Genomic DNA, 25,795 nt, shown 5'->3' on the forward strand with positions numbered 1-25,795 from the left:
CTCCTTCTGTAGTGAGAGCTACTTCTGGTCAATGGAAATCGTTGTGAGCTACTATCGGCCAAGCAACTCGCTGTTTTTTCCTACAGACCCCGCCACCCAGCTTAATTGACTTTAAGCTTAATTTCTTCACAGGCCATACTCTGAAGTACATCCAGGCCCTGTGAGCACCAGGAGCGGGGCCTCTCCCTTCTGCTTGGCATCTCTCACACAGATTGATCAGAGTGATGACTTCTCTATGAGGAAGGAAGAAGGGGAGAGGACTGGAGTTGTCTGAACAACTGGGGTGTAGCTTAGGGGGGTGGTGTGGAGTGGTACACTTCCCTAACCAATATATCTTGGGCTAAATAGTTGGGTACAGGGGCTTTTAGTTGGGTGTGGTGAGGTGTCTACAGAATGTTACCATGAATTTTACACACACAAACAAAAACGCACACACATTCTCTCCTTCACTCTGTTGGGGAATACTTCAAAAATGCTTCTCTCTCTCACTTAGTGCCCCTAACAATCTTCATTCCTCTCCTGTTCTGCTACCACTAAGCTCCTCTTGTGTCCTAGCTTGTCTTATAATGTAGATCAACATTATGTGCTAGTGTGATTGTTTGGAAATCCGAAGCTCTCCCCCACCAATCTTACTGACCAAGCTATGCCCCTGCCTAACAATCAGTGCAAGAAGGGGGGAGGAGGGACAGGAGTGGCAGGTGGGGGTTGGAGGGAAAAGCTGAGGGTGTTGGCACTCCAGGAAAGGGCAAAAGGGGCCAGGCACGAGAATTTCTTGGAATGGAAGGAGTGGGCAAGGAGAGTACAAACACATGCTGTGACAATAATTCATAAGAAATACTGGCCCCAATGCTATCAATGCTTAGAAGAGTTTATCTCTTTTCGCATTATCAGCAGTGGACCAGTATTTCATATGAATTATTCTCACGGCATGCGTGACAATAATCCATATGAAATACTGGCCCCAATGCTGGCGATGATTACAGGAGTTTATTTCCTGTAAGCATCGGCAGCAGTGGAGCCAGTCTTTAATATGAATTATTGACACGGCACATGTGACAACAATCCATTTGAAATACTTGCCCCAATATTACTGATGCTTACAAGAGGATTCGCTCATATAAAAAATAAAAATAAAAATAAAACACTTTTCTGGCCCTGGCACCTGGAGTCACAGTAATTATTATCGTCACGCCGCTTGCCAGGGCCAAAAAAAGTGTTTGTTTTTTATGTCTATGGAACGCAAATCATTTATCCATCTAGCTATCTATGCTGGCCTAAGGTCTCCAGTTGCTATGGATCCCAGAATATAAGTCTAGAGGTCCCCAAGATATGCTCTACCGTCCCACCGTTCTCAAACTAATAAATGCTATTCCGGTCCAGGAACTAGTGTCTTCAAATTATATTGCCACTATAAAATTTATGCAAGCCCAGGGTAGTCAACAATCGGACCCAACTGTAGTAGTATTTGCATCACCAGATCTCCCAATGCAAATTTTGGAAAGGAAAAATACCCTAAAAGACTGGGGCATTGAGGTAATTTGCTACTCAGGAGAAAGATACCCACATCTGCTACTGCAGGATTGTCCTTTAAAAAGGAAGGAAGTAATGCCTTGGTCAGTTTTACGAGGGGCAAATAGGAAGTTCAATATCATTGAATCTGCTAAAGAAGAAGCTGGAGCAGGGATGGTAGTTCAATTCGATTTCAAAATAAAAATACGGGAAGAAGAGGCCCAAAGAAGGATCATACCCAGACAACCTTTGATAAAAGGCCAGCCCCAGGATAAATGGTCATGGCTTCTGACAGCGTTAGTTTCCAGATGATCTCCAAAAACCTGAACGATAGCCCTGCAACCGCCCCATTTGCAAGGTTCATTGAGTATTTGCTCTTGGAACATAGGGGTTCTTCTTTCCAAGCTGGAAGACCCAGAGGTTATTCAATTTCTGGGTTCTTTTGATATTATAATGCTGCAGGAAACATGGGCACTTATGAGTCTCCCTTTAATTGGGTACAAGGAATTTAGCAAGTCAGCAGTAAAACTCAACACATTTCGAAGGGCAAAAGGAGGTTTAACAACCTATATCAGCACTAGACTTATGGCTAAGATGCCAGGCCTGCAGAAAGGAGATCAGCCATTCCTGCGGGGTCGCCTCGACGGCTGGGCAAAAAACACATGTGACCCCCTGATTTTGATTTACGTTGATATCAATCCTAAAAAGAAAAAGATGGAAGCGTATAAACTCCTAGATCATCTGCTCCACATAAAAAATCCATTCAACTATGCCCATTGGCTTGTCTCAGGTGACTTTAATCTTAATCTATTTCATTCAGCAAGTGAGGATCATGTGCAAACAGCGGTTGCCCATTCAAATCTTGCCTTCCAAGAGAAAGAAAGATAAAATCGGTGAAAAATTAATGAAGAGCTGTGAGTTAGCAGGTCTTTTTGTACTGAATGGGTGGCTGTCGTCAGATATTCTGCCTGCTTGGACAAGAACCTCAGAAAAGGTAGTTTCATACCTAGACTATACCCTGCCAAATGCTTCTTTATTTCATTTTGTAAGTAATTTCAGAATACAAGATCATCCAGGAAGCAACCATAATCCCCAAATGTTTAAGTTCAGAGCAAAGTGCGTATTCAGGAAGAACCAAATCTCCTTAAGGGGAAGCTCCATTCTGAAAATTTCAAGATACTAAAATGGAGTTCCCGTTTGGTTAAAGCATAAGCGGAAGAAGCAGTCGAGATCCTGGAAAACATGGCTAACAAACCTTTGAATGTAGTTGCCGTATGGGAATCATTCTCAAAAAACCTTATTAATCAATCTTCGGCAAACGGAAGGTCTAGAGGTGCATACCTGGGACACAGTAACAGCATACTTATGCAACTTGCAGTACGGCTGAGGAAATCAATGGTGAATAGGCTCTTGAGGCAACTGCGGAAACATCCGGAAGATGGATCAATCCTAAAATCTCTATGGGAGGAAAGGAACCTTCTAAAAAGGGACATTTCAAAAAATCAAAACGCTATGGGCAAAACTACATCATGCATTGGCATCTGTAAATTCCAGACGCTTCTGGAGATTGGTTAATAGTATTGCAAAATACAACACAAATATTAACGAGGAATTATGGGTGGGATACCTGAAATCCCACTTTAAGGAATCATCCTCAGCATATGCTGGCCCAGCTGAATGAGAGAGGGGCCCCGGTGGGTGTGAGGCCCAGGAGTCCATCATCTTTACCCCACACTAAATAACAAAAACAAAATCACATGCAGATTGTGCACCTGACCTCAATGGTTTCCCTCAGGCCTTGTTTCACCAGCTGACAACAAGATGGGTGGCTTTTTTACTGTAATGTTTAACTATATCTTGGCAAAAGGTATAATTCTGGACAGTTGGAAGGGCTCAATAATCCATCCTATTTATAAGGAAGGGAAAGCCTCCCAACCATCTAACTATTGCCTAATTGCCCTTCTGGATGTGGACCTCAAATATTTTTCCATAGGACCTTTGGAGCATTTAGAACGGTGGGCCTCAGACAGTGGTATGCTCCCCATTAACCAAACAGGCTTTACTAAGAAGCAGGGCACTTTAACTAATGTCATGGCACTTAGTTTAATTATCATTAGACCAAATAGACCAATAGACGCCTCCTTACATGTGTTTTGTAGACTTTAAAGCCGCATTTGACTGTGTTCCTCGAAGCTAAAAGTGGGCAAAATTACAGTAGTGGGGGCTCAGAGCAATCTAACTGAATGCCAATATTATGCTCTACTCAAACACCTGGGTAAAAATCAAACTAGGGGATGGTTCCCATCTATCCAGGTCTATTGAGACCATAGCTGGATTGAAGCAGGGCTGTGTTTTAGCTCCACTTCTTTTTAATCTATATATAGCAGACCTATCCCCAGCCCTAGATAATCAGCCAACCCATCCCCTTCTGTTTGCGGCCGCCAAATAACCAACCTACTTTATGCAGATGATCTGTTATTGTTTAGCAACTCTAGGGTAGGTTTACAGAAAGTTCTGGACAGTTTAGGAGGATATGTTCAGGCCAATGATCTGGAAATAAACCAAGGTAAAACGAAAATAATCCCCCTTAACCGCAAACCCTCTCTACACCGTAATTGGTATTTGAACGGGTGTCATATTGAGGAAGTGGCAGCATACACATGTCTGGGGTCAGGATCGTCTCAAAAGGTACGTTTGCAGGCCATAGAGAAGTAATTACGGAGTAGGCCAAAGCGTTAAATCGTGCTTTTGGGAATCTAGTAAAATCAATCCTTAGGCGTCCTCTTAAGCTGATGACCATGCTTATGAGAGCTAAATTAATACCTACACTTTCTTATGGTACAGAAATAATGTGGAGGGCGGGGTGGCCCTGTTAAATAAGTTACTTATTAAATCATATGAAAAAGTCTTTCAGATACCTAGATCGGTCTCTCCAGATCAAATTAGATTAGAATTTTCCTTAGTAAAGCAATCACTGGCGAGGCCTGCAGGATTTATTAAGGCTTGCTATAAATTACATCTTGCCACTAAGGGAACGCTAGCTAATTTAGTCTGGCAGGAAATCAATCTTGATAGAGGTAATAATAACTTCAAGGAGCATTTGGAAAAAAGCATAGCACAGTTGGAGCTGGGTGATCTATGGGGTAAATGATTGCCGGTCCCCGGCTTCAGGAAAGCAGTAAATAAATCAGTTAAAATTCTAAGCTGGCTAGGAGATATGGAAGAGCTATCTAAACGGCCACATGGATGGTCGGTTCTAAACTCCTATAAACTAGGTATGGAATCACCCATTCTGTCTGCTCCTCTATCCCTGAAATTTAAACAGAGCCTTTTATGGCTTGAATTGGGAGTTTTTCCAACCCTTGATTTCCTACCTAAACGGAAAAAGGAGGCTGAGATACAATCCCAGGATTGTAGGTTACGCCATCAGACTAGGGAGAAATTGATCCATGTGGTCTGTATATGTTCAGTCCTCCAAAGCCAGAGAAGACAATTACTGAGAAGGGAATTTAATGCCCTAGGAGTTCGATCGAGCAGTCATGTCAGCATTAGAGCCAAGCAATGAAATGTTAAACATTAGATTAGTTCAATTCATGAGAATGTTTGCCTCCCTGGTCGCCTCTCCCCACTTCCTCTAATGAAGGAGTGGGGGCTGTCTTGATAAATATTTACATCTGGTGCTTAAGGCAAAGGGAATAGGGTATGATTTCTCGCCTAACTACTTTTTCTAGGTCAAGGTATGCAAGGGATGTAGATGTTTTTAGGATAAATTTAGGTAAAGCGGGGAAAATAACCCACTCAATAACTGCCCCCAGCCCTGTAGTTATATTGAAACATTTATGTGAGGGCTAGGACGTATTCTTATTAATACTGTTAGACCAGACAGCCTTAGGGTGGTCACCACTAACTTTTTGCCTGCCTCCCTCCACTTTTTAGATACTGATTTTACTGGGTTTAAGACTCTGTGCACTTCACCACTGCTAACCAGTGCTAAAGTGCATATGCTCTCTCCCTTTAAACATGGTAACATTATACCATACCCAATTAGACTAGTTAATTTACTTATAAGTCCCTAGTAAAATGCACTATATGTGCCCAGGGCCTGTAGATTAAATGTTACTAGTGGGCCTGCAGCACTGATTGTGCCACCCAATTAAGTAGCCCCTTAACCTTGTCTTAGGCCTGCCATTGCAATGCCTGTGTGTGCAGTTTCACTGCCATTTCGACTTGGCATTTAAATGTACTTGCCAAGCCGAAAACTCCCCTTTTTCTACATATAAGTCACCCCTAAGTCATCAATCTTCGGGAACCACGGACCGGGGTAGGTTACCGCCTGGCCAGAGCAGCTGTAAAAAACGTCATTTAGCGCTGGACCATTGGTCTGTGTATTCCTAGGATGCTCGTCTTCAAGTTTAGGACGGGCACGAGTTAGGAACTATTAGTTCCATATTCATGTAAGTGATTGTTACTCCCCCCAGCTAATTGCGGGCTTATAGTAACTTGTATACTTTGTTTGGAAATATATGTGGCCCTTATTATTCAGGAGATACACATAGTCACATAAGGTCCTGATGAAGCATCACTGGATCCGTTCGGACCACCAGGATGCGAAACATGTTGACCCATGAGAGGGTAGACTTTGGAGAATTCCCAGACTCCTCTCTTTGATACTATAAGAGTGATTGATCTTAATTTCTTTATTCACTCTTCTGATTGTATTTTTAACCTTGGCCCTGACCGTCCATCTGGTCTAATAAAATCCACTGTCCCAGTGGCGGTTTTGAGAGTCAATTTTAAACCACATTCTTTTCTGATCTCCGTTGACACTTCAATTACCTTTGGGGTCACGGCACCACCACATAAAAAGATCTCCGGCAAAGAGCCCCCCCACCAGGGGTGGTGCCGTCAGACATTGCAGCGCCGGTCTGACGAGGAGCAGTGCCTATGATGAAGCATGACACCCTATGGGTGTGTGAGGCCTCTTGCTCCTAGAATTTAGGACCCGGGTCACTACTTTCTATTTTACATGGTTGGAACAGTGTATTGCTAATTTTTGATGTTACCCCTAAGTCATGCCCTAGGTAACCCATAGGGCAGGGTGCTGTGTAGGCAAAAGGCAGGACATGTACCTATGTAGTTGACATTTCCTGGTAGTGTAAAACTCCTAAATTAGTTTTTACACTACTGTGAGAACTGCTCCCTTCATGGGCTAACATAGGGGCTGCCCTCATACATTGCTTGAGTGGTAGCTGCTGATCTAAAAGGAGTAGGAAGATCACATTTAGTATGGCCAGAATGGTGATACAAAATCCTGCTGACTGGTGACGTTGAATTTAATATTACTATTTTAGAAATGCCACTTTTAGAAAGTAAGCATTTCACCAGACTTAAATCCTTCTGTGCCTTACAATCCACGTCTGGCTGGGTTTAGTTGACAGCTCCCTTGTGCATTCACTCAGACACACCCCACACACAGGATACTCAGCCTCACTTCTATACATCTGCCTTTTGAATAGGTCTTCCTGGGCAGGGTGGGTGGAGGGCCTGACACTTGCATGTCAAAGGACAGTAGCCTACCCTCACACAAAGGACTGCCACACCCCCTACGGGGACCCTGGCAAACAGAATTGAACTGAAAGGGGACCTTGTGCACTTCTAAACCACTCTTTGAAGTCTCCCCCACTTCAAAGGCACATTTGGGTATTTAAACAGGGCCTCTGCCCCTACCAACTCAGACACTTCCTGGAGAAGAAACTTGAACCATAACCTTCATTCTGGCAAGAAGAACTGCCTGGCTGCCAAAGGACTCACCTGTCTGCTTTCTGTGAAGGACTGCTGCTTTGCTGATGCCCTGCTGCCTTGTTGCTCTTTGGCTGTGGTGAAGAAATACTCTCCAAGGGCCTGGACAGAGCTTGCCTCCTGTTCCCTGAAGTCTCAGGACCAAAAAGAATTCGGCCCATATTTATACTTTTTGACGCAAAACTGTGCCGATGCAGTTTTGCGTCAAAAATATTACCGCCGGCTAACGCCATTTGTTTGCGCTGTACGGGCGTCAAATTTATACTCTGACGCACGGCTGTGCAAACCACAGGTGTGAGTCATTTTTTTTTTTACTCAAACCACTGCGTCACGTCGTAAAGGAAAATGATGCTAATGCAGCGAAAATGACTGTGAGCCAGTTTACAACACCGCAAACTGGATACGTGCTGTTTTTTTACACAAATGCATCAAAATGCGCCACAAACACTGCAAAACGTGCATAGGAGAGTAAAAATGGATCTCAGATGCTTGCACAGACCCCAGGAAGATGAAAACAGATCAGGAACCAGCCACACAAGACCCAGGACAGGGAGAAGAAGAAAAGAAAGTGTTGCATCAGTGCAGAGGAGCAGGAAATTCTGGTTAAAGAGGTGACAGAACACCAGCACCAACTGTTTGTCACCTCAAAGTTGCCAATCAGTAGGAGAGGCAATATGGCAACAAATTGTTGACAAGATCAACAGTGTGGCAGAAGTACGGAGAACAGTCATCGAGTGCAAGAAACGCTGGCATGACTGCAAGCGCAGGACCAAGGAAAAGATGGCCAGGAACAGGAAGGCAGCACTGCAGACTGGAGGTGGGAGTCCAGCACCGCAGGAGGCCCTGGACCACATGGAGGAGAAGGTCGCAGCCATCATCCCTGAGGTGATCGACACAGGGATTCAAGGATAAGACAGCGCAGACTACCAGGAGAAAACACACATGCAGGGTAAGTTGCATGGGGAATTAAAATACACAAATGTTAACTGTAAGCAGGGGGGGTGGACATACCTACTACAAAATGCATGTAAGTCATGATTTTCAGGGAGTGGAACGGGTAAAGGGGCACGGCACGGGGGCATGGCCCGTTCTGAGGAAACCTGGGGCACACTACTACACAACATCAACGACCTTTGCATGGGGGTATGCTGCCATGCCAAGGATGTTGCAAAGGTAAAGCCAGGCCAGGAGGGCAGGGTACAACATAAAACTGGCAGCCCGTCACACATCATCCAGTATTTTCCCTACATTAACTAGGGCCCAACAACCTCTGGCCATACCTGCAAGTGGAATGTAACATTGACAGCAGTTGCCACTACCACCTCTGCTGTGTGTGCAGGTCAAGTAGCTAATGGCAGTAACGTCCCCATGGATCAAACACACCCACATTAGAGGGTTCAGGATGACAACGTTATCAATCCCCTGAAATCAAGACAAATGTTCCAATCCTGTCAAATGTGATTGTCCAAAGTTGCTACAAACATCAGCCATTGTCATTAACATTAGGAGGTACACAGCACTAATGTCATACCCATGCTGCATATGTCAGGGTCCACCCTGTGCCTGGGTCACAATAGCTCCAATGACACCATGCAACATCCCAAATGTCATACTGCTCAGACAACAGCATTGAGGGGGAGGACACATGTAACTGGTTACAGAAATACACCTGCACAGTCAGTGGCGGAAATAGAACACTGCTACGACTATCAGTGCAATCCAATGTACCACACATTCCCCAACATCAGCAGTACACTTTACCAATGTTGACATCCATATTGTGCCATAACAAAGCTAGACATAGTATATGCTACATCTCAACTACATATAGGTGGATGTGAAAGATCAGAGACAGGGGCAGGTACAGATTGTCAAGTGTGGTGATTGTGCCATCAGAGCACCCATAGCCAGTGAAAGGCCTCACCATGAGAATGGAAGTAGACTGAGGGTTGAGTAGGACAAGAAGGTGGCAATTCACAATTTGGACTGAGCCAACACCTAGAGGATGTGATGCTGACAAGTCCACAAACTGACCACAATACATGTGACATGCAGGTGGGGCATAGGCCTGGGAGAATGCTAATATGAAAGACAGGAACAAAGAACAGGAACCAAGATCACAATGTTAAAATAATCGGAAGGCAGGCATGTCACATTACAAATGCCACAACACAGACACACTAATTGTACGTATCTCATTGCAGAGGACGATGGCTCTCCTGCGGATATGCCTGTCCTGGACTTCCCTGATGACATGGATGACGAGCTGACAAACATCAGCCAGCAGACCCTCCAAGATGTCCTTGGAACCCTCCAGAGCCCACCTTCAGTCACAAGGAGGAGCACAGATACAGCAGCCATCACAGAGGATCCACTCACCACCCCAAATGTACGACCTTCCAGCTCCTACACAGCTGAGGACTCTGATGACCCTGGCACCAGCTTTGAGCGAACTGTAGTTGGAGTACAGCGGGAGCTGGCCAAGGAGGTGCAGGTGGGGATGCAAACTATGGCAGCCAGCCTAGAGGGGGTGCGTTCGTGCATGATGTCAACTGAAGAACAGGCAGCAGCTATGTAAGGGCGAACAACAATCTTGCAGGAAGTTGAAAAAAGGTTGAAGGAAATCAGCACAGCTGTAATAGAGTTGACCCAACACCTACAACACAATCTTGTCAACGCGTGCACAAATGCAATATTGAACCCCTCAGGGCCGACCTGGCTGCCTACCACCGTGATGTGGCTGCTATTCTTAAGAACCAGCAGCTCCTCCTTGATGCAGTACTGTCCTTAAGACCCCCACAGTTAGCAGCTACTGGGATGTCTGACTCCACGTCTTCAAACACTGAGGTGTGTGTTGCCCCTTCACAACCACCACCACTAAGGGCAGAGGAGACTACACACACATCAGAAGATGAAGACATGGAGCAGATCACCTTCACCCGTAAGAGTACCCAGTAGCACTAGTCCCTGCCACATGGCCACCTATTACCAAGGTCCTGTGCTTTGTAACATGCCAGTCTTGTAACAACTGTACTCAAGTACTGTTCTTCAACCCACTGTTTATCTTGTCAGCTTGCCCTGTGATTGTTTCTCACTAACTGATTGGCAAATCCTGTCCCTCTGCACTGTCTGACACTTCACCCCAGCATGTCCAATGACATGTCCTTTTGCACTTGTGTAGCATCACAATGGAAGATGTCACACTAATGGACTCACAATCATGGACAATGTACATATAGCACTACAGCACTTTTAAATAAATAGCACTTACAGAACAACTTTGTCTCTGTGTAATGTGACACATCAACCTTTGATGGCCATCAGTGATGTTAACCTCAGCTCAAGGATCATTGATTGTCTATACACCTGACCTGAACGATTCTTGGATGATAACTATGCACAGTGGCCTGGATTGTACCATCATCTGCCCTCCCTGAGGGTTATTTCTGAGCAAAATATGAACTATCCACCAAAATGCTGTGTTGTACAGAATAACGCCTCCTCAAGGGATGTCTAAGCCAGAAAATAGTGCCTTTTATTGTTAATGAAAGTCAAAACTTACGTATGTGACATTTTCGCCAATTTTTACTTAACACACACCAAACAGCATGAAGGGATGTGTATGAGTTTCCATACAAATAATAACTGTGCTGAACATTGTAACAAATATGTGTGAGTTATGTATACCATACTACATGAGAGCATACTACCACTCACCTTACAAGGATTTGCTTGGACATCAGGCTGCAGGCAGACTTTACACAGTGTCCCCAATACCAAATCTGGTAGCAAAGTATGCGACATTGAAAACATACAGCACAAAATAACCACACTTTGGGATCCATAGTAACCGTGAGTGGTGGGTGCAATGGATGGCCGAATCTTAGCTAAGTAGCTTTGGTGTGGCTGCAAGTGTAACAGCTCAGTTGGGATATGGTTGCAGCATGGGACACAAAAGCTAATACAAAAGAGACGCTGTTCACTCATGGCAAGGCCCTGATCTACAAGCATGTGACACATACTGTAAAGGGTTACCTAGATATTTATTAAACAGTAAAAACAGAAGCTAAAACCATGGGAAACACCTTACCTAACCTATTCTACTCTAACTACACATTACCCACAACTGTCCCTAACTAACCTAAGCTAAACTTATCACATTTAACGGAACGCTCTAAACATCAACCCTCCACCCCCCTTATAAGACAGGACACATGGAGGACAACAGATACTAACCTAAACACATACTATCTAATACTAAACAAATATATATATATATTTTTTTTTAATATATATATTTTTATTTTTTCATTTTTTTAAAACCCCAAAACCCCAACATTGCCCCCCACCCACCCAATCACACACATAATAAACAACAGTTGAATAAAGCATGAAACCCCCACCCACTACTACTAACTAACTTAGTGGGTTTAGGGGGCTTAGTGTTAGGTTAGTATAGGCTGTTAGGTTAAAGAACCAGGAAAGAGGAGGGAGGGGAGGGAATCATGTCTGAGTAGAAGCCTACAAGTTGGCCCTCCTCAGGGTCTTTTTAATGGCACGCACCCTCCGGTTAACTTGTGCCACCACCTATTACAGTCTGGTCATTTTCCGTAGGACACGGTCCAAGTTCCTTTGATCTGGGCAAAAGCTGCAGGGTCTATGGCTGCAGCAGGGGTGGTCTGAGCGCCAGTAGATGAAGATTGGGCCCTTGTCGGTGCCATGTCCGTAGGTCCCAGCTGCTGTTGGTGCCATTTGGGTGGTAGTGCTGGTGGCGGTGGCTGTGGTGGACACAGAAGGGCCCCCTTGTGCAAATGCCCTCAACACTCCGGAGGCTCTTTCATGGCGATATCGTCTTGCCATGTTGCGGTACCCAGACTCTACATCCAGAATGTGGCGGTAACGCATTGCCCTGCGTTGAAACTCTCGAAGCTGGATGGGAGTCATATTGGCAGCTGTTAAGACAAATAGAAAACCAAACGTTAGGTACTGCATTGTGTGAAATGGCTCAAGGAGTAAATCAGACAATACATTTATTGTACCTGCAACTGCCCATATCATCATACAGATCACTGATAGTCCCTGAGTAAGTACATGGCAAGCCAGCCTACACATGTTCTATCATCAAATAGCACATCCAAACCCTACAAGATGGGTAACCACTGGAATGACTTTGGCATCATAGTCCTGCCAGTTGTCAGGTAAAAATCATGCTGCATATCCTCTACCACTGACAGGTCAACAAATTTCGATGTTCGGGATGGTAATCTAGGGCCACAAGATCTGCGAGATGTAAATGGACTTGCCAGTATAGAATGCATGTGCTAATCATGAGTGGGTATCCTAGGTTTGGACAACTGATTTACATGCCTGTGTGCCAAACTTGGATCATCAGTCCTAGGTACACTATTCACAACCCTACGTCTGTGTCTGAGGGGGAGAGGGGTGAACAAGCAACTAATAATTTCTAACAACAAGGACACCCAGGAAGCTTTCAAAAGCTTTACATGGGTTTGGCCAGCACACCACAGGTAAGGAGGAACTCCAAATAAGATACACCCAAACCTTGGACAATCCCATCAACACTTATCTTTGGAAATGTAGACCATTGTCTACATCATTTCCTACCAGTAAGCTATGACTTACAACAGATAGATGCAAGCACACCTCTGGCCATGAGCTGCATGCACACCTAGGCCATTGTACTCAAGTGCCTCATACTCGTAGCACAACATGTGGAGCTACATGCTGCAAGGAAGTGTTCTGCTTTCCTGCTCTTATCTCATAACCGAGCTCACAGAACCTCTCTGGAATGCACTTCTGAGTTTAAAGAAGACATTTATTGTTATTATTACTTCACCGCAAGGTTCTTGAGAGACGAAATTAGTAGATTGGAAGCACACGTTCAAAAGTAGTCGCAGCAATGAAAGCAAAATATATCAAAGTACTTCTCAGTTGCAATATACACAGCAAATATATGTGATTATATTATAGCATAACTTCAAAGCAAAGCATAAAAGTCAAAATTCATCACCGTAGGGCCTATAGCTCAGCTTCATCTTTCTGGGGTCTGCAAGTTGATGACTCCGGTCAACTGCGAGAAAGAGATTTTCTCTTCTAACGGGAGACAGACAACTGACGTTTCTGTTCCTGTCTGAAGTCAAGCAGATTCAATCTACCCCTGCTGTAGCCCAGAGTCATCCTTAAAAGCAAACTCAGTGTGAGAACCGAAGAAACGTGGAGAGTGGCCAATTCTCCCGAGCTCACTCGTTCTCAGACTGGATTGCGAGGTAAACACAAAATCTATGTGCTCTTATCAGCAAAGGTCTGGTGTGAAAAACACTGCTTGGTCTACCATGTGGAAAAACACAGCTTGGAAAAACACAGCTCATCTGCAATGTCTAACCCCACGTTAAAGCCAATAGGAAGCTAACCTAAATATCAAATGTAATGTCTAATGCCAATAGGCAGCTAAACTGAATACAGAATGTAATGGCTAATGCCATGCCAAAGCCAATAGGCAGCTAAAATGAATACAGAATGAAATGTCTAATGCCATGTCAAAACCAATAGACAGCTAAACTGAACAAAACATAAAAATTGCTACTGGTGAACATTGAGCAGCTACTATGTGCAGTGGTGAAACACAAAGTCATTGGTCAAACACAATTAATAGCATCACATTCCACCCTATGACCAATTCATTTTTGTTTCATACCTCTTATTTCAAACAAAAACAAAAAAACAAAAACATCAACACAAAAAACATTATAAGCAAATCAGATTTGAATGATAAAAGCAATCACTGTAAAGCAATGGAAGTGGATTAACATATTGATCTCATAACCTTTCACATCAGATACATCTACACAGAAAAGACTGAAACGTATATACTCTGATTGAACAGTGTCTCTAAAATAGCAATTGGATGTAGCATGAGTTCCACTCATGTAAAGGTGCACGGTCCACCTGAAAGGTTTGCCGGAATGTAAGCGAAAGTCAGAGTTCCATATGAAAAAACACAGACAGTTAACTGTTAAGGTTGCTTAGTTCCAGTGGAAGAATGTAATCAAACAAGTTGAACTTGAACTGAAGGCGCCAGTTGCGCAAAATGGATCCATGGGGTTTGTACTTTATTCAATCAGGTTCAGATTGGGGGTTCGGTCCCTTCCCCGACCCCACACGCACACACCCGAAGGGAGACCACACAGCACACTCATGGTCAGTGGCAAAACGTGGTAGGATCTGCAAAAGAAAAAAGTATGATTTTTTTTGCAAATAACATTTGTCATCTGAAATGTGCCCTTCCTCTTCCTTTCCCTGTTTTATTATCAGCAGGACGTTTTTGGGGCCCTTTGTTATGATTTCTGCAGGTTGTGGAGGGTCATCTGGGGCTTCAACCCACACCTCAGCACTGAGGTTTTTATCTGCTGCACCACAGCTTCCCTTTCCTTGCACTGTCAGAAGGGCTGGGGCAGACTCCTTCTTTACCAAACCTCCATTCACTGCACTTTTGACAAGTTGGGCCATTCTGTCTCCAATTTGTATGAATGAATCAGATTATTTTCCAGTTAGCAGCATCATTTTTATTTCTCCTTGGTAATCTGCAGCAATCACTCCCCCTAAAACCTGATCAATTTGCCATATCTGTCCTGGTAACTTTCCTCTCTCCAATTGCTCTGTGACTGTTTGTGGGACAGATTGCTGTTGTGCGTGCTGCACAGTTATTATCAAATCTAGGGGAATGTGCATCTCTCTCATCTCTTCCCACTTGTAAATGGCTTTTTCTCCCAGATGTCCACATTTCTGGTGCACCCACTTAGCCATCCCAACTAAGTCAGAATTCTGGGTGGCAGAATTTTTCTCTTTAACATCTGCAAGGGAATTGAACCAGTTAGGTATAAGCCATGTGGAAAACCAAACGGCTAAACCATTTGCAGTGAACCAAGAATCAGTGTAAAAATGACACATCTCAAGCAGCTCTTGCTTTAAAGTCTGACACACATTGTACAACACTGTTCCTTCTCCTGTGCTAGAAAACCACTTTTCAGTCAATGAATCATTAGTCAAACAAACATGCTTTTTATCCCCGGGGACACAAATTCAAATGGTGCACTCAATTTCACTGGTGACTCTTTTACCTGTGGTACTCCCTGCACCCTCTCCACATCTTGAAAAGGGGCTTGTGACACCTGTTCATGTAGGGCTGCAGTGACTCTAGTCCTGTCTTGCATGTACCAGATCAAGTGTATGATAATAGCTTCCTGTGCCTGTCCTATACTGTGAGAGTTAGGTGAATTCATCACCCACTGCATGCTTGATATTTCAGTTTCCATACTCCAAAGTTCCAGGGGCACTCTTGTCTTCCCCTGTTCCTGATTTACATGTAAATCAGTGTTTCCCTCTTGCACTGCGCAGAAACTAAAGTCTGAATTATTTCATTTGCCAAATCACAAGCACGCAGCTGCTCATGTTTTTTTCTAGTTACTTTATACCAAAGTGTTAGGATTACACTCAGATGAGGGCTCTACTATTTCCAAAAATCAAACAAGCTCATGAAACTCGGTGTCTTTTGCTTAGTGCAAACAGTAAGAAACTCTAAAATCTTTTGTTTTACTTGTGCCAGTAACTTCACATTTTGCGACGGTACTTCTGCCATGTCCGAATTAATTTTTCTTTGCAGAAGCGGTCTGTAAATAACATTCTGAGCTCCGTTCTCAGTGTTATCAGTTAAGGAATGCTCTTCAACTGCCACAAACTGAGGGGTGTTTTGCTCACACAGAGGCTCAGACTGGCCCACAGCTGTCTTAACCCCCTCATTACTGGAATGGGAAAAGCCAGATTCTTCTAAAACAGCAGTTTTATAGATTTCAGCATTATCTTGCAATAATGTGTTCTGGCCACTTTGCTCAGGTACATTCTTATTTTCATGTTCTAACTGCCTACATCTCTCCTGCATTTTTCTGTAAGCAGATAAAAGTATCCAAAACCTTCTGTCAAGAACAAAAGGAACATAATTTTCTTCAACAGGCACGTTTTCTAAATATGCTTTATCACAGCACTCATCCAGTCCTGATAAACAAGAAAACATGTTTCTCACAGCACCATAAGGCAGTTTAACTTCACATGCATTTTCAAACATGGTCTGCCGTGCTTCTTTAATTCTCTAAACAACAAAAAAACAATAACACTTTCAAATCGTGCACTTCAAACTCCAATTCCGACTCTGAAAACTGCTGACAATGACAAAATGTTCTGCTTTCCTGCTCTTATCTCATAACCGAGCTTACAGAACCTCTCTGCAAAGCACTTCTGAGCTTAAAGAAGACATTTATTGTTATTATTAAATCACCGCAAGGTTCTTGAGAGACGAAATTAGTAGATTGGAAGCACACGTTCAAAAGTAGTCACAGCAATGAAAGCAAAATATATAAAAGTACTTCTCAGTTGCAATGTACACAGCAAATATATGTGATTATATTATAGCATAACTTCAAAGCAAAGCATAAAAGTCAAAATTCATCACCATAGGGCCTATAGCTCAGATTCATCTTTCTGGGGTCTGCAAGTTGATGACTCCGGTCAACTGTGAAAAAGAGATTTTCTACCCAAACGGGAGACAGGCAACTGACGTCTCCGTTCCTGCCTGAAGTCAAGCAGATTCAATCTACCCCTGCTGTAGCCCAGAGTCATCCTTAAAAGCAAACTCAGTGTGAGAACTGAAGAAACTGGGAGAGTGGCCAATTCTCCCGAGCTCACTCGTTCTCAGACTGGATTGCGAGGTAAACACAAAATCTACGTGCTCTTATCAGCTAAGGTCTGGTGTTGAAAAACACTGCTTGGTCTACCATGTGGAAAAACACAGCTTGGAAAAACACAGCTCATCTGCAATGTCTCAACTGCAATGTCTAACCCCACGTTAAAGCCAATAGGCAGCTAACCTAAAAATCAAATGTAATGGCTAATGCCATGTCAAAGACAATAGCCAGCTAAACTGAATACAGAATGTAATGGCTAATGCCATGTCAAAGCCAATAAGGCAGCTAAACTGAATACAGAATGTAATGTATAATGCCATGTCAAAACCAATAGGCAGCTAAACTGAACAAAACATATAGGGGGTCATTCTGACCCTGGCGGCCGGTGACCGCCAGGGTCACCGACCACGGGAGCACCGCCAACAGGCTGGCGGTGCTCCCAAGGGCATTCTGACCACGGCGGTTCAGCCGCGGCCAGAAAGGGTAAACCGGCGGTCTCCCGCCAGTTTACCACTGCCCTACAGAATCCTCCATGGCGGCTGGGGATTCTGACACCCCCTACCGCCATCCTGTTCCTGGCGGGTCTCCCGCCAGGAACAGGATGGCGGTAGGGGGTGCCGCGGGGCCCCCGTAAGAGGGCCCCACAAAGTATTTCAGTGTCTGCAACGCAGACACTGAAATACGCGACGGGTGCCACTGCACCCGTCGCACCCCTGCAACTCCGCCGGCTCCATTCGGAGCCGGCATCCTCGTTGCAGGGGCATTTCCGATGGGCCGGCGGGCGCTCTTTTGGAGAGCGCCCCCCGGCCCAGCGGAAATGTAAGAATGGCCGCCGCGGTCTTTTGACCGCGGTGCGGTCATTTGTCGGCGGGACTTTGGCGGGCGGCCTCCGCCGCCCGCCAAAGTCGGAATCAGGCCCTTAATGTGCTACTGGTGAACATTGAGCAACTAATATGCGCAGTGGTGAAACACAAAGTCATTGGTCAAACACAATCAATAGCATCACAGGAAGTTAAACATACAGTCCAACATGTTCATTAGTGAATAGGGAAGCTGAAGTCTGTGGGTAAGACTTTGGCATCCCTATTCTGGGAGAATCAGGGTCTGACTGGCCGACTAATTAACTAATATGGTCCACTGCTACATTTTCTGATTTCAAGTTTTATCCACATAACTCATCCCTATTCACATTGCCGTGCCTACAGGACTGACCTAGAATCCCAAAATATGATAATACGATAAGGATTGGCCAACTCAAAGATGGTGATAAAATCATACTCCACTCAAGGAACAAAACAGATGATTGACCAGCACATCACACCTTGCTATGTGTCCAACACACAGGAGTCAATCACACATCTTCAGCAAACACACCACAGAACAGGAATATCAAAACTTACTGGAGATGTCTGGGTCCATAAATCGAGCCACCTCTCCAATAGAGTAGGGTACAGGTCCACCTGTAAGGCATGGAAGGGAGAAATGTGCTCAATGTCTGTGCACTGTACAACACTTCAAAATACAAATACTATGTGTAATATTAACTCAGAAAGTAAAGCCTCTCAGACATAATGATACTGCATCCTACATACCACTGAAAACATGTACAGACCCGGGGACTCCAGTGAGTGATACACACATATCCGCACACATGCAGTGGCCCTAACTATAATGTGGTGGCAAACATGCTCCTTCATTAGTGAGCAGACAAAATCATGGAGTGTATTCCTCTCATCATGGGTATCCATGAGAGACATCCAAAGCCACTTTCCGTGAGGACTGCAGTACCAGTCACCCAGACATTGTGACTAAGACCAATTTTAGACACACAGGTACAATGTACAGAGGGCCAGGGACAGTTGTTAGCCCTTAATTTGTATCATTTTCTTCATTTAATGTGCCACAACAATGGTGAGTTGCACCAACCACTGAGATATGAACCCGTGTGCATACCTTTTGCCAGCCATCCCTAATTGAAATGTGGCACTACAAACTCAAAATCTCAGTCTAAGATGTTACCTGAGGTAAGCTATAACTTGTTATGTATGTGTCAGAATCCAGTTCAGACATGTATCCGAAAACAACTGAGGGACACAATATTTCAGGAAAATACCTGGATTTCCAAGATATGTTTCCTGAAACACTCAACGACCACACATGAAACAAATGTTTGAGCCACATTGCCATCATCAATTGACGTGAAGCCAGCACTCATTTTCAGGCTCCTGTTGTGTTTAGAAAGTTAGTCTAGCTGTTGCGTCGACAAATGACGTTAATGTGTAGGAAATTTGTATACCTCACAGGCAACTGTGGCCCATACCTATACATATTTTGCACCGCATTTGTGTTGCTGTTTGACACAAAGGTGGCGTAAACTTACAAAATACAACTTTATTTTGTAAGTTTGTGCCGATCTTGCTTCAAAACAGGTCACAATTGCGGTGCTAACAAAGTAGAAATATGGCCCTGTATGTTTCACTAGCATTCCACATGTTCAAAAACATTGCCGGCAGAATATGAAAAAATCAGCTACTGTCACTACAGAGCATTTAAACATGCACATTACTCTGATTTGTACTCACCAACAGGGCCACCAATCACAATCCCCAGGTGGTCCAGCAGATCTTTCTCCCTGGCAACAAGGTCAGCCCAGCGGTGCTTCAGCTGGTGGTCATTTTGCGGTGTGTTGTATATTCTCTGCAGATGGTCCAACACCTTTGCCCACCGGAGCCACCTTGCCTCTGTGTGATAGCCTTGGATCACACGACCTCCTGCCTCTATCTTCAGGGGTAGGAAGTGGCACACCAGCCAAATAAACCCACCCAGCTCCTCCTCTTCCATCCTGCCAAGACGAGGCCTACCCAACATTATTGCACAAAAAATATAGAGGGGATAAAGAGGAACAAAGTAGAATAGAGGGAAAGTAGGACAGGAAAATGCAAAATAACTACAAACAGCCCAAATATACCCAAACTACCACTACCCACAACAGACTCCCAACACAACAAAGACAAATGTTGACAACACAAATGACCACAAAGCACTCAGACAGGATACCACAGACAGTTATTATACACAAAAAGACAATTTAAAGACCACACTGGAGACAAAATCACAAAATGCACAAAGAGACAAGTCTATACACGGCCAAACAGTCAGGAAATATCACAGACTGCAAAGTGAAAGTGAAAGTACACCCACTGTACCAAATCTGTAAACAGGATATCCTATTACATCACTTCCTGCCTCAAATGTGGTGCATTTTTCTTGTTATGCGTCAAAATATAATGACGCTTAGAGTCTGTGCGTCATTTTTTTTACGCACATGATGAGAAATAACCCCGCATCCATATTGTTAAATATGTGTTATACTTAACCAATTTTCGGGGGGACAGTGTGGGAATTACTGCTCAGGGCCAATGGATGTTTCAGGGCATTGTGCGTCATATTTCGATGCATATGCGTCATTTTTAGACGCATGTGTGTCTTTTTTTTACACATATGGGTCAAAATTTCTATCATTAACAGGGTTTGGGTCATTTCTCATTTTGAATGGGACATGACAGTTGTGAAAATACAGAGATAGGCAGATTGCACCCACATTGGGCATTACGGTGTATGAGCACATGTGACAGATCATACTACTGCGGACCATGATCCTCTACTTGGTGTACCGGATTTTCACGCTTCACTGACGCCATAGATGGCCAAACGGTTGGGATACAATTATGTATTACCCAGTTTGGGCATGTTTTGCGTCAAGAGAGGATAGCAAGGCGACACAACTCACTACAATAACTCAATGCCTATGGGTCAATGTGTGTGATTTGGCATCTACTATTGTTGTTGACCCACTGTGTGAACAACAAAAGATGCAGTTTTGCTAATCTGCTTGTATGCATGTGGAGTCAATGTGTCCAACCCTCAGATGCAAGTCAGTGTGGAAATAAGAGAGGACATGTGTTAGTCATACACATAGCAAGAACTTCTGTGTGCACTTCCTAGTTTTTTTGGAACATAAACACCACCAATGACAAAGCATGCACTGGATAGATAGCAGACGGTTGTTCATGTCAATGTTTCAAAACTTAGCCATCACATGTCCTGGAATGTTGGATACTAATTCCTAGGCACTTGTTTGTTAACCCACCATGAGTCAGTCATGGGATCATACTATGTGGGTACCGTGTTTGTGACACGGAGTCCCAAATATAATACACAATTGTAATGTTACGCCACAGTTGGAGTCATATAACAGAGCCATGTCTCTCCTGAGGCAGTGGAGGACCAGCAGACCAAGCAGCACGTGTTCACATATTTCCAGTGGTAAAATGCACAGAGGTGTCTCGTTTGTGTGTGTGGGCCAATGTTTAGCCTGTATAATTATTGGGGTCTATGTTGTCACAGTTATGTGCAGGTCTAGTCATGAGTCTGTGGAGCTATTTCCTGTACCTGCAAAGTATCCTTTGTAGATCAATAGAAGGAAAGCCAATGGGGATTTGAGAACACACATGGGGATGGTCAAACCCTGTCACTGCAGACGTGTTATGAGACTGTCAACAGGGCAACCTTGGTGTGCTGACAAAGTTAATGTCTCAGGATTCTTATACCGGCAGGTTTCCTCACAACATTTGTACACAGGTTGGCCTTTAAAATTCCCACAGCAACTGGGAACATCAGTGCCTCTGTGCTGGTTACTCTCACAGCTATTCACCACGCAAGCTCTATCAATATGTTGGGAGCCATGTGAATCAGCGTGTGGACTGTCAGGGTCCTAACATGTGTAGACATTTCATGCACATTATCTGATGTTGTTTGTTGTGATGGAGGCACCATACCCAATCCATGCATACAGCCATGGTACACTGTCACAATTTGTCACTCAAGCATACATGAGACCCAGACAAGGGATAGGCCATGATTCAGCTATTTGGAGACAAGTTCCCCCCCATGGCACAATAAATAAACTGATTATGCTATACAATGTATTTGAGTATGCATTGTAGACCCACCTGACAATACCCCAGGAGGAATATGAGGGTTGGGAAAGCAACTATGATACAAATGTAGGCCCAAGGAACCGTTAGGGTAACGCTAAGACAGGAGCTGGTCAGACTAAAAGGATGCAGGGTCAATCAGGATCCAAACATTTCACAAGGTAAATACACAGTGGTCAGACAGAGTGGTCAAAGGAGGAACAAGACAGTGGAAACGGAACAGTGTGTTTGTTCTGTGTGTTGGAACGTAACACATGAATCCAAGGGCTGTGTTACACAGCTGATTTATACGGCAAGGCATAACAGTGGTATAGGTTAAATGGCTGCTTCTATGCTGTTCCAAGCAGCTGCAAGGGCAGTGCTTGTTCAAATGACTGGTCTCCATGAAGGAGCTCACAGGAGTGTGCAGCATCAGTGTCTCACAAGTCCCGTAGGTGAGATTCTAGTTCAAATGGCCAACAGTACCTTTCACATGGGAAGCAATGTACAGGTAATAATAGGGCTTAGAGACTACAAGCCAGTGCAGTATTTAACCTGACGTCCATGCAGACAGAAGTACAATGACTATGACATACCATACTAAAGAGGGTAGCACACTGGATTTACATTGTGAGTCTGGGAGTGTGTAGAGGAGGGATTATCTGGGGACACATATTACCATTCCAGGAACCTCTGAAGAAGGGTGGGGTGAGGCCAGGAACATGGGTGTGTCAGGACTTAGGACATGGGCTGCCATGTGCAGGGGATGTCATGTGAGCAATGCTAGTCATACCTGGGGCACTTGTGCTATGAATTTGCTGCTTCTATGGAAACCTAGTCACACATTGTGAGGGGTGGGGTGGATGGTCTGGGCTACAGAGTACACAGACGCGGATGTATCAACCCTTGATAGGGAGTTATGTGCTTTATTTAAGTTGTAGGGAAGGTGGAACAATTAGAGTCTCTTGGTAGTTTTTTTCTTCTCTTCCTTTGGTTTCCTGCTTTCTTTGGGCCGCTAAGGTCTTTAAATGGTCTCCTTTCTTTTTCTTTCCCAGGTGGTGTTTTCCCGGCGTCCTTTTCCTGGGACCGTGAATTCCTCGGGAGAATAAACAAAAGGATAGAGCAGGTAAGTGGGACAGTGTTTTTCTTCTTTCCTACTTGTGGGGTATTGGTGTGGGGAGGGGAGGAGATGTGAGGGAAATAGGAAGTGACTGGTAGTGGTTTAGGTTCAGTAAGGAGGTTAGGGGGTGGTTCTACGCTCTCTCGGGGTTAAGGGGTGAGTGCTAGGGTGCCCTGGGAGTTTCCCCAGTCCTTGCCCCTTCCTTTGTTACCCCTTCCTTCCCTCCCCTCTTTACCTCCCCTTCCCTCCTCCTGATTGCGCTTGCCCTGGAAGAGGGCACGTACCTTGTATAGCCACGACCCTCCTGGGCCGTGGCTGGCTCTCTCGTCCTCTCCCGTTTGGTTTTCTCCGGTCGTCTTCCTCTCCTCGGGGTCTGTTCTCGCTGGTTTCCCTTCTGGCTCTCGGGGTCTGGGTGGTTTCTGCGGCTCTGTCTCCTCCTGCTCCCTCTCGACGTCCTCGATCGCGGCGTCCTTGTTTTTAAAGTTATCGGCAACCCGGAAGTCCGGGGCCGATTGCCGCCTCCGCCTTCACGCGTCTCCCTGACGACGTGGGCGGAAGTCGGGAATGGCGTTTGACGAACACCAACGCGTTACTTCTGTAGGCGAGGCGAGCGACGCCCGCCTACACACCCCTTCCCATGATCGGGACTGATAGAGGACCGAGGAATCTGGGCAGCGGGAGAGAAAGTCAGCGGGGCATTGACGTGTCCCAGGTATATGACGGACCTGAAAGGTAAAGGGTTGCAGTTCAAGGAACCAGCGCAATACACGGGAATTTGTGTCCTTGTGGGAAGACAACCACGTCAAGGGGGCATGATCAGTGAAAAGGATGAAAGGACGACCCAGGAGATAGTATTGTAAACATTCTATCGCCCACTTTATAGCAAGACATTCCTTCTCGATGGTAGGATAGTTAGTTTCCCTAGGTAACAATTTCCTACTGATATACACGATTGGGTGATCAAAACCCTGATCGCCCGGCTGTGCCAATACGGCCCCCAATCCGACATTAGAAGCGTCGGTAAAAAGATGGAAGGGTCTGAAAAAATTGGGACATCGTAACACGGGTTCGGTAGAAAGGGTTTCCTTCAACCAGTGAAATCCCTGTAATTGTGAGGGGGAAAAAGGAGGAAGGACATTTGGGTATTGTTTCTTCAATAGGTCCGTAAGGGGGGCCGTAATGGTCGAGTACTGTGGTATGAACCGTCGGTAGTATCCGACCAACCCTAGGAATGAGCGGAGTTCCCTCTTGGTTTTGGGGAGTGGTATCTGTCTAATGGTGGCTACCTTATCTTTTTGTGGGCTCAATACTCCTTTACCGATGACATAACCAAGATAGGCGATCTGGGTCTGACCTAGGACACATTTCTTTGGGTTGACTGTAAGGCCTGCGGCGGCTAGTGCTGCAAATACTTTTCCTAAATGGAGGAGATGGTCTGGCCAGGTAGAGCTAAAAATGACAATGTCATCGAGATAGGCAGCCGTGAAATCATGGAAGGGTCTCAATAATTGATCCATCAAGCGTTGGAACGTAGCCGGGGCACCATGGAGCCCGAACGGGAGGACAGTAAATTGGTACAACCCTGAAGGGGAAACGAATGCTGTCTTCTCTTTGTCTGAGGGGGCTAAGGGAATCTGCCAATAACCCTTCGTCAGGTCAATAGTGGACATAAAACGGGCCTGCCCAATTTTTTCTAACACTTCATCGACCCGGGGAATGGGGTAGGTATCAAAGAGTGATAACTCATTGAGTTTTCGGAAGTCAATGCAGAAACGGACCGAACCGTCCGGTTTCGGCACTAGGACGATAGGAGAGCACCATGGGCTGGTGGACGTCTCAATAACCCCAAGAGATAGCATTTTAGTGATTTCATCCTCTATGAGGACTTTCCTCGCTTCGGGGATTCGATAAGGACGTTGGCGTACAATTGTGCTCTCAGGTGTGCGAATATGGTGCTGAACCAACAAAGTTTTCCCCGGTAGTTCAGAGAAGAAGTAGGCATGACGGTGTATTAGCTCCATAATTTGCCTTGTCTCCCTCTCAGAAAGGGACTCATTGATTCTGGGAAGATTGGGGGAACCTAGTTGGGAGGTGGGGCATAGTTCTGGGTGAGTGGGGGTGATCATATACCCTCTTGCGGGTGCCTTATTGCCATTATCGGGATCCTCCCATTTCTTTAATAGATTGATGTGATAGATTTGGGTTCGTCTTGGGCGGTTATTTAGTTCCACTACGTAGGTAACTGGGGTGACTGCTTTTATTATCCGATACGCCCTTGCTATTTGGCGATTAGCTTATGTTCAGAGGTGGGTCGTAGGATTAACACTTTATCGTTGGGTTGTAGTACCCTTAACTTGGCACCCTGATCGTAGTACGTTTTCTGATTGTCTCGGGCTTCCTCTAAATGTCGTCTTACATCTTCCCACACTGTCTGGAGATGGGATTTTAATTTGTGTATATAGTCTAAGATGGGTCTCTCCTCATTATTCTCCTCTTCCCACAATTCTGCTGCCATGTCAAGTAAATTTTGTGATTGTCTCCCGAATACAAGTTCAAACGGGCTATGCCCGGTAGAGGATTGCTTGTGTGTCCTGATTGCATACAACACTAGGGGAAGTTTCTGGTCCCAGTCTTTT

Source organism: Pleurodeles waltl, chromosome 7 (genome assembly GCF_031143425.1).
Source record: "Pleurodeles waltl isolate 20211129_DDA chromosome 7, aPleWal1.hap1.20221129, whole genome shotgun sequence".
Classification (NCBI taxonomy): Eukaryota; Metazoa; Chordata; class Amphibia; order Caudata; family Salamandridae; genus Pleurodeles; species Pleurodeles waltl.